Consider the following 9,916-nt stretch of genomic DNA (forward strand, 5'->3'; position numbering starts at 1 on the left):
CACAGCAAGTGCAATGGCACCGAGCATCATGGCCAGCCCAGTGGTACCAGTGGGCACCGTAGCCTCTGGCGCAGCCCCCGGTGGTGCTTGCTCAGTGGCCGGAGCATTGGAAGCACCGTCAGCCTCCCTCCCTAGATCCTAGGCCTCCCACTCACGTCGAGGAAGGAGTCGGTGGGACCTGTATCCTTGGTACCATGCCCGGAGTCCGACCAAGTGGTGGATCCTTCGGTGCCGGCCAACACCCAAAGCACCCCGCCAGCCTCCTCGCCCCACCCGGAGGTGATTGCAGCCCCACTCTCCTCCATTCCTCAAGAGAACTACAGGGCCCATCAAGACCTCTTAAAAAGGGTGGGAGCGAGCCTCCACCTCCAGGCAGAGGAGATGGAGGAGCCCTCGGACTCCTTGTTCAATGTGCTGTCCCCCCTGGCACCGGGCCTTGCCACTCCACAAAGGGGTGGCAAGAATTTAAAATGCCCTGTAGCAAACACCAGCCTCGTTGGCTCCCACTTCTAAGAAGGCAGAACGCAAGTACTTTGTACCCACTAGGGGAAACAAATACTTGTATACCCACTCGGTGCCCAACTCCTTGGTGGTCGAGTCAGTCAACCATAGGGAATGGCAGGGTCAGCCAGCCCTGAACCCTGAGAACAAAGACTCTAGGAGGCTGGATGCTTTTGGGAGAAAAGTTTATTCGTCTTCAAGCTTCCAGCTGAGAGTAGCAAACCATCAGGCTCTCCTGGGTCGCTATGAGTTTAATCTCTGGGGATCCCTCCCCAAGTTTGAGGACTCCCTCTGGGAGCGCAATAAGAAGGAGTTTAAGGCATTCATGGAGGAAGGGGCAGCAGCTGCTAGGGCATCCCTGCAGGCTGCCTTGGATGCAGAGGACACGGCCGCATGATCCCTAGCCTCGGCAGCAGGGGCGGCTCTACCGTTTTGGCCGCCCCAAGCAGTCATGCGAGGGAGGCGCCCTGGAGCCGCGGGAGCAGCGGACCTCGACTGCCATGCAGAGGGTGGTCTGGTCGTCGCTGCTGGCTGCGGACCCGGCGGCGGGACGGCGGTTCACGGATCCGCGGGAGCTGCCGCTGCGCCGCCTGCGGGAGGTCGAGCCGAGCAGGAGAGCGGACGGGCGCCCCGCGCCTTCATGCCTGTCATCCGTCCGGGGTCCGGGCCGGTCCGCTCCGACCGACTGGCGCAACTCCGGCGGCCCAGCCTGCGCCCCAGCCCCGCCCCCCCTCCACCCTAGGCACTCTACTGGCTTGCTGGTGCCTGCTCGGCAGTGTCCATGAGATGGGCATCATGGCTCCTGCCCTCTGGGCTGTCCAGCGAAGCGCAGTCTTCAATGCAGGGTCTCCCTTTTGATGGGAAGACTCTGTTTGCAGAGGAAACAGACACAAGGCTGCACGGCATGAAAGACTCCTGCACGACCCTCCAGACCCTGGGCCTCTATGTCCCTGCTCCAGCAAAACCCAAGTTCAAGCCGCAGCAGGCTCCCACCCAGGCTGTCCTCCCAAAGTATGAGACCACCCATAGGAAGCAGCAGGACTATAGAAAACTCCTGCAAAGGCAGTCTCGGCCTGCCCCCGAGCCTGGGTCCTCTAAGGGCAAGCAGGTGGGTAAAAGGCAGTTTTGATGGGACGCTTGGGGTACCCCACCAGTTCTCAGCAGGGATCCACCCCCAATAAAGCTCCCTTTCTCCAATAGATTGTGTGCTTTCCTCCCAGAATGGTCGTGGCTCACCTAGGACCGATGGGTCCTCAGCACCATCTCCTGAGGTTACATCCTCCAGTTTACCTCCTCCCTGCCCAACCACCTCCCACCCCCGTCCCTCTTGGGGGACCCATCACACGAGGCTCTGCTCAAACAGGAGGTCGGGCGGCTCCTGGAACTGGGAGCGATAGAGGTGGTGCCCAAGGAGTTCCTGGGCAAGGGGTATTACTCCTGGTATTTCCTTATCCCAAAGGCCAAAGGGTGGGCTATGGCCCATCATGGACCTGCGAGGCCTGAACTAGTACTTGGTGAAACTCAAGTTCCACATGGTTTCTTTGGCCTCCATCATTCCCTCCCTGGATCCCAGGGACTGGTATTCTGCTCTCATTCTACAGGACATGTACTTCCACATCCACATATTCAAGGGGCACAGGCGCTTCCTCCATTTCGTGGTGGGACAGAATCACTACCAATTCATGGTCCTCTCATTTGGTCTGTCCACTGTCCCCAGGGTCTTTACAAAATTCATGCGGGTGGTAGCGGCCTACCTTAGGCACCGGGGGGTCCAGATATTCCCCTATCTGGACGACTGGCTGGTCAAGGGCACCTCCTGGTCGCAGATGAGGGATCACGTTACGCTCCTCCTGTCCATGTGCACCGCCCTGGGCCTGTTGGTAAACAACACCAAGTCCACGTTAGTCCCGGTCCAATGCATAGAGTTTATCGGGGCGCTCCTGGATGCAACGTCGGCCAGGGCCTCTCTCAGCCCAGACAGGTTCGAGACCCTGAAAGGGCTCATCGACTCAGTTGCAAGGTTCCCGGCAACGACAGCCAGGACTTGCTTGAGGCTGTTGGGTCATATGTCGACATGCACGTATGTGGTCTGCCATGCCAGGCTTAGGATGAGGCCCCTCCAGCTCTGGCTGGTCTTGAAATTCTCCCAGGCCACGAACCGGATGGACATGGTCCTAACTGTGCCAAACGCTGTGATCACCTCCCTGCAGTGGTGGTCTGTCCCAAGCAATATGCTCCAAGGAGTCCCATTCAGGGACAGGACCCCATCAGTGGAGCTGGTGTCCGATGCATCACACCTGGGTTGAGGGGCCCATGTGGGGAATTTTCAGACCCATGGCCTGTGGTCTCTGCAAGACCTGACTCTTCATATAAACATCAAGGAAGTCAGGGTGGTGCGAGTGGTGTGTATGGCCTTCTGCTCGCACGTGGAGGGCAAGGTAGTCAGGGTCCTCACGGACAACACGGCCTCAATGTTCTATATCAACAGGCAAGGCAGGGCCCGATCCTCTGCCCTCTGCCATGAAGCCCTCAGCCTGTGGAACTTTTGTGTAGCCCACGACATCCACCTGAAGGCCTTTCACCTGCCGGGTGCCCAGAATGTTAGGGCGGATCGCTTGAGCAGGGATTTTTCCTCTCAACGCAAGTGGTCTCTCCACCCAGAAGTGGCCCACCAGCTCTTCCAGAGGTGGGGAACTCCCCAGGTGGACCTATTCACAACCCGGCAGAACTGGCAATGCCCCTGACTCTGCTCCAGGAGGGTCTGGGGAGGGGCGCTATCTCCGATCCCTTTCTCTTGTCCTGGTCGGGCCAGCTTCTCTACAGCTTTCCCCCATTCCCTCTAATCAGCAGGGTCCTGGAAAAGATAAAGACAGACAACGCCCAGGTCCTTCTCATAGCCCCAGCATGGCCCAGGCAACATTGGTACGGGACCCTCTCAGGCCTGGCGGTGGCTCTGCCGTGGCCGTTGCCACTCTGCCTGGACCTGCTCTCTCAGGACCAAGGCCACCTCCTCCATCCCAACCTAGCAGCTCTTCACCTCACGGCATGGCTGCTCAGTGGCTAGGTAGCGAGGAAAGGACATACTCGGAACAAATTCAGCGAGTCCGCCTCGAAAGTAGACGGCCCTCCACTCACCGCTCCTATTTGTCAAAGTGGTTTCATTTTTCTAGGTGGGCGGCGGACCAGGGATGTTTCCCCTGCGGCCGCCCCCATCCAACTTATCCTTGATTACCGCCTCCAACTGAGAGCCCAGGGCCTGGCGCCCTCATCAGTCAGGGTGCACCTGGTGGCCATTTCGGCCTTCCATCCCCCGGTGCAAGGACACACGGTGTTTTCTCATGCTATGACCGGCCGGTTCCTTAAGGGTTTGGACCGTCTCTATTCTAAGCCCCATGTCTCATTGTGGGACCTGAACCTGGTGCTTGCTCAACTTACGGGGCCCCTGTTTGAACCGTTGGCCATGTGCTCCTGGTCTCACCTCTCATGGAAGGTGGCCTTCTTGGTTGCTATCACGTCAGCCAGGTGGGTCTCAGAGCTCAGGGTCCTGACCTCCGAGCCGCCGTACACGGTTTTTCATAAGGACAAGGTCCAGCTCCACTCACACCCCACGTTCCTCCCGAAAGTGGTCTCTGCCTACCACATGGGTCAGGACATTTTTCTACCAGTTGTCTGCCCCAAGCCTCATGCGGCCAGTGAGGAGTGCCGTATCCACACGCTCGATGTGCGGCGGGCCCTGGTTTTCTACCTCGAGTGGACCAAGCCGTTCAGAAAGTCCTCGCAACTGTTCGTCGCCTCAGCCAAGCGCATGAGGGGCCAGCCGATTTCCACACAACAGCTTTCTAATTGGATCACTTCGTGCATCCGGTCCTGTTATGAGCTGGCGGGTGTCCCCCCGCTGCCCATTGTGAGGGTACACTCGACCCGGGCACAGGCCTTGTCAGCTGTCTTCGTGGCCCACATCCCTATACAAGACATTTGTAGGGCTGCCACATGGTCTTCAGATTCAGTTTGATTAAAGGTGGTATAGACCTGTCCTATGTAGACTGCAAAGGACCTTAAAAGGGGCCGCTATCTGCCGTCCTTCAGCTGGGACAGAGCTGATTGGAAAAGATATTTGGATGGACAGGTTGAAGCAGGATGAAGCCGCCAATCAGAAACCAAGAAAGAGTAGGAAAATGCCTTCTTGTCTGCATGGGTCTGTTCCTTTCTCTCTCTGCCAGATGAAGAGCAAAGGTTTCTTGTTTTTACTTTCTGTTTAGCTAACAGGTAGCAAGAAGCACCATATGATATTCCCTGCTCCAGAGGGGAGTTGTGAGCATTAGAGGTGGTCAGGAACTTTTTGACAAAAAAAAATGTCCACTAAAAGATGACACGATATCAAAACAGAAACTGTTTGCTGGACAGGGTCAGCTTGGAAGAATTTCCCGACTCAAAAACATCCCAATGTCCCAATGTCCTGTTCAGAACAAAATTTTTTGCTATTTTGGGCTCAAACTCTTTTGTTTTTAAATTTTATGCAAAAAAAAGAGTTTTAAAATATGAAAAGGTCAAAATCAAAAGGAAACATTTCCAAATTATTGAAACTCAGCATTTCGATTGCCCTGGACTGAAACTTTTTCATTTTCACAATTCAGGAAATTTTTTGAGATTTTGCCTTTTTGTCCCGATTCAGCACAAGAATTTTTGTCAAAATCTCAAATACCCTTACAGGATGGTAAGACCCTTTCTTGCCCAGCTGTGGTAAGCATTAATCCAGTAATGTTTCTGGGGCAATGAATCCCGAAGAGGAGCCACAAAAATAAAAGCAACATGCCCATGCCTTGTGCGTCCAGATATAGTGACTGCAGACAGACTTCACACAGCTCAGAGATGTGCCTCTATTTACAGAAAAGCTATAGACACAGCCAGAGACGTGAGGACATGTTTCCAAAGCAGAGCACAGGAATTTTGATTTGTCTTGCATTTTCTGCTGCGGCAGACTTGCTTGTTGAGTCCATGACTGCCAAACAGAGGACGCCATGGATAATTCAATAATTAAAGTCTTTCCCCTTTCCCAAACACAGGATTTCCATGCATGGACTTCTGTTAAGACTCCTCTCATGAACGTTTAGGCGCACACCCCACCTTGGGAGAAAACTCGCAGGGGAGCATCGCGGGCTGGCTGGACCTTTGAGGTATGCTGGGCTCAGTCTGGTCCATAGAATCATAGAATGTCAGGGCTGGAAGGGACCTCAGGAGGTCATCTAGTCCAACCCCCTGCTCAAAGCAGGATCAACCCCACCTAACCCCAACCATGACTTGGCAGCTCACTGATGAGCTGGCAATGTAAGGGCTAATTAGTAGGGCTGTCAAGTAATTTAAAAAAATTCATCGCAATTAATCATGTGATTAAACAATAACAGAATACCATTTATTTAAATATTTTTGGATGTTTTCTACATTTTTAAATGTATTGATTTCAATTACAACACAGAATACAAAGTGTACAGTGCTCGCTTTATATTTATTTTTATTAAAAATATTTGCACTGTAAAAAACAAAAGAAATACTATTTTTCAGTTCACCTAATACAAGTACTCCAGTGCAGTCTCTTTATCATGAAAGCTGAACTTACACATGTAGAATTATGTACAAAAAATAATCGCATTCAAAAATAAAACAATGTAAAACCTACTTAATTAATGATTAAAAAAGATTAATTTTTTAAATCATGATTAATTTTTCTGAGTTAATCGCGTGAGTTAACTGTGATTAATCGACAGCCCTACTAATTAGTGACTTCAGCTGTGTCTAATGGGGCTTAATTAGACTGCCCCCAGCTGTGGTGGGGAAGCAGCGTGAGCACTGCCTAGAGCAGGGACCAGAGTATGTGGGGCAAGGCCCTGGAGTGAGGAACAGGGGGAGGCTCCTCTGGTAAGAGCCTAGGGAAGCCAGGCCGAGTCATAGAATCATAGAATCTCAGGATTGGAAGGGACCTCAGGAGGTCATCTAGTCCAACCTCCTGCTCAAAGCAGGACCAAACCCAACTAAATCATCCCAGCCAGGGCTTTGTCAAGCCTGACCTTAAAAACCTCTAAGGAAGGAGATCCCACCACCTCCCTAGGTAACCCATTCCAGTTCTTCACCACCCTACTAGTGAAAAAGTTTTTCCTAATGTCCAACCTAAACCTCCCCCTCTGCAACTTGAGACCATTACTCCTTGTTCTGTCATCTTCTACCACTGAGAACAGTCTAGATCCATCCTCTTTGGAACCCCCTTTCAGGTAGTTGAAAGCAGCTATCAAGTCCTCCCTCACTCTTCTCTTCTGCAGACTAAATAAGCCCAATTCCCTCAACCTCTCCTCATAAGTCATGTGTCCCAGCCCCCTAATCATTTTTGTTGCTCTTCACTGGACTCTCTCCAATTTGTCCACATCCTTTCTGTAGTGGGAAGCCCAAAACTGGACATAATACTTCAGATGTGGCCTCACCAGTGCCAAATGGGGGGGAATAATCACTTCCCTTGATCTGCTGGCAATGCTCCTACTAATGCAGCCCAATAAGCCATTAGCCTTCTTGGCAACAAGGGCACACTGCTGACTCATATCCAGCTTCCCGTCCACTGTAATTCCCAGGTCCTTTTCTGCAGAACTGCCACTTAGCCAGTCGGACCCCAGCCTGTAGCAGTGCATGAGATTCTTCCTTCCTAAGTGCAGGAACTTATTGAGCCTCATCAGATTTCTTTTGGCACAATCCTCTAATTTGTCTAGGCCAGTCTGGACCCTATCGCTACCCTCCAAAGTATCTACCTCTCCTCCCAGCTTAGTGTCATCCGCAAACTTGCTGAGGGTGCAATCCATCCCATCATCCAGATCATTAATGAAGATGTTGAACAAAACTGCCCACAGGACAGACCCCTGGGGCATTCTGCTTGATACTGGCTCCCAACTAGACATGGAGCCGTTGATCACTACCTGTTGAACCTGATGATCTAGCCAGCTTTCTATCCACCTTATAGGCCTTTCATCCAATCCATACTTTTTAACTTGCTGGCAAGAATACTGTGGGAGACCGTATCAAAAGCTTTGCTAAAGTCAAGCTATATCATGTCCACCGCTTTCCCGATATCCACAGAGCCAATTATCTCATCATAGAAGGCAATCAGTTTGATCAGGCATGTGAATCCATGTTGACTATTCCTGATTACCTTCCTCTCCTCCAAGTGCTTCAAAATGGATTCCTTGAGGACCTGCTCCATGATTTTTCCAGGGACTAAGTCACCCACAGGGAACACAGTAAATGCCTGTGGGAGCCCTGAGCCAGGGCCTACAAGGAGCAGGGAGCTCTCCAGAGGCAAGCAGCTGGAGTCTGTGGTGAAGGGAAGCAGTAGTGGAATCCTGCTGAGGAAGAACCAAGCTGAGTGAAGATCTACAGTGGCCAGGAAGCAAAGGACATCAGTCAATGCAGAGTGGGACATTCGATTTGGACTTTCAGTTGTGCCTTTTGTCACCCCATCAGGGGCCTGAAGTGTGGAGTGAGTTGGCCGGAGGTCGAGCTGGAGAGGATGCCAGCTGGGACTTGCCATTGCAGGGTTAAGGTATTGGCCATGGTGGAGCAAGAAGCGAAGTCGCCTGCAATGCTATGTCCAGGCATGAAGGGGTGCCCTAGAGGTGAGGATGGGTGCCTACAGGGAGGGAGCTCACCAATCAATCTCAGGTGGGAAGGGGGCTGGGAGATGGCCACATTCATAGTGGTACAGTCCCATTTCTGATGATGATAAGTCAAGGGAGGGGGTTATGTGCTATAGCAGGAGATGGATTTGAGAGGCAGTGTGGCCTAGCAGTTAGGGTGCTGGGCTAAGTATCAATGAACTTGTGTTCTACTCTTGGCTCTGCTACTGATCTGTGGGGTGACCGTGGGCAGGTCTGTTCCCCTACCACCCTTCCTTTGTCTTGCTCTTTAGAGCGGGGACTCTCACAACATGCTTGTACAGTGCCTAGCAAAATGGGGCCCTAACCTCAGTGGCAGGTGCTACTGTAATATAAATGATGATAAAGTGTGTTCCTCATACTCCATGAATTGGGATGGGTTCTCAAGAGACTTGGCTTCTGCTCACAGCTGCGTCACTTGATTGCTGGGTGTTTCAGTTTCCCCATGTGTAAAATGGGGATAATGATGTGTATTGCCTTACTAAAGTGCTTTGAGATCTATGGACAAAAAGCATGATACCAGGGTACTAATAATTATATTATTGTTCGTACTCGGCTGAGAAAACATTGCCTAAACTGGCAACTTAGGTGGGTGTGATGGAGACCATGTCCTCGCCTTTGGGCTGCCTTACTTCCCTGCCATTTTGATGGTAATAGCCACGTTACTCTGTATTTCTTCTCAGCTCTTGTCCTCCAGTAGCCAAGTGGGTTTTGAAATGGTTCAATAAAACTGGGTTAGGGTGCCTCAAACTGGGTCTGCATGACACCTGAACAGTAAACTTCATCAGTATATTCTAGGCATTGAAACACATGAATTTAATATGAAAAACAAAAAAGCAATTGATCAAATGAAATGAGAGGCTGCTCTAGGCAACTCCACAGCCTGTCCTGGCTGTACCTTCACGCTCTCCCAGGGTTCCCAAAACAACTACACTGAAATGCACTAACTGCTGCGAGTAGAGTGCTCTGTTCTGGGCTACTGTGAAGATAGCAGCCTCCCTCCCGCACAGCATTTAACACACCTAGATTTTAGAGTTCTGGGGTAAAATTCTGACCCTGATGAAACCAATGGACATTTTGCCAGTGCCTTGAGTGAGTCAGGGATTTTACCTCAGTCTGTATACAGGTGCAGTGTGATGGCCAGCCAGAGCCCCTCTGCCTTTCTTCAGCACAGCAGGTGGTGTGGCAGCTTTAGGAGTGGGGCGGGGAGAAGGTTCGCTGCTCAGCTCTCAGAGGGAGCACAATGTGTTCCCAAGGGCAAGAGGAACTGAAGCCCAGATCCTCCCAATCCATGGCAGTTAGGTGCCTAAATACCTCTGAGAATCTGGCCTCAATCCCAAAGCCATCCACCCTGGATTAAATAAACAGCAGTGCACTGCGCCCGGCACAGGGGTAGCTGAGGGCAGCCGGTATGCACGCAGCCTGGTGCATGCCTGGCAGTGGGCACAGCAGCCGGCCTGCTTCTCCCCGCCCCGCTCGTAAACTCCAGGCCACTGCCTGGGAAGGGTTTTGTTGCATTCCGGGCATACCACTCGTCTCACATACTAGCAACGTATTGATTTGTGGTCCCAGCAGCAATTCTTCCTTCACATATGCCCAGTCACTGCTGCAAGCCATTTCCCAGCAGGGTGCCAGGCTCTGGGACCTGGCTTAGAGGAGAGAATATGGCTGCTCTTTGCCCCCTTTTCTGCAGTTACTTCAGTCTCGTCTGCTTGTCAGTTTCATGG

At 52.0% G+C, this 9,916-nt stretch overlaps 1 long non-coding RNA gene across 2 annotated transcripts; it reads right to left on the reverse strand.

The window, feature by feature from the left end:
- Positions 1-1,300: 1,300 nt before the first annotated feature.
- Positions 1,301-9,457, reverse strand: LOC120371340. 2 transcript variants are annotated; one of them, XR_005584292.1, is made up of 3 exons: positions 9,300-9,457; positions 2,256-2,375; positions 1,301-1,369 (listed from the first exon to the last, which is right to left on the reverse strand). It is a non-coding gene; the product is annotated as an uncharacterized LOC120371340 (long non-coding RNA). The 2 variants fall into 2 exon arrangements; XR_005584294.1 differs by lacking the exon at positions 9,300-9,457 and adding an exon at positions 3,980-4,293.
- Positions 9,458-9,916: the final 459 nt, after the last annotated feature.

The sequence above is a fragment of the Mauremys reevesii genome, linkage group 9, assembly GCF_016161935.1.
Source record: "Mauremys reevesii isolate NIE-2019 linkage group 9, ASM1616193v1, whole genome shotgun sequence".
Taxonomy (NCBI): domain Eukaryota; kingdom Metazoa; phylum Chordata; order Testudines; family Geoemydidae; genus Mauremys; species Mauremys reevesii.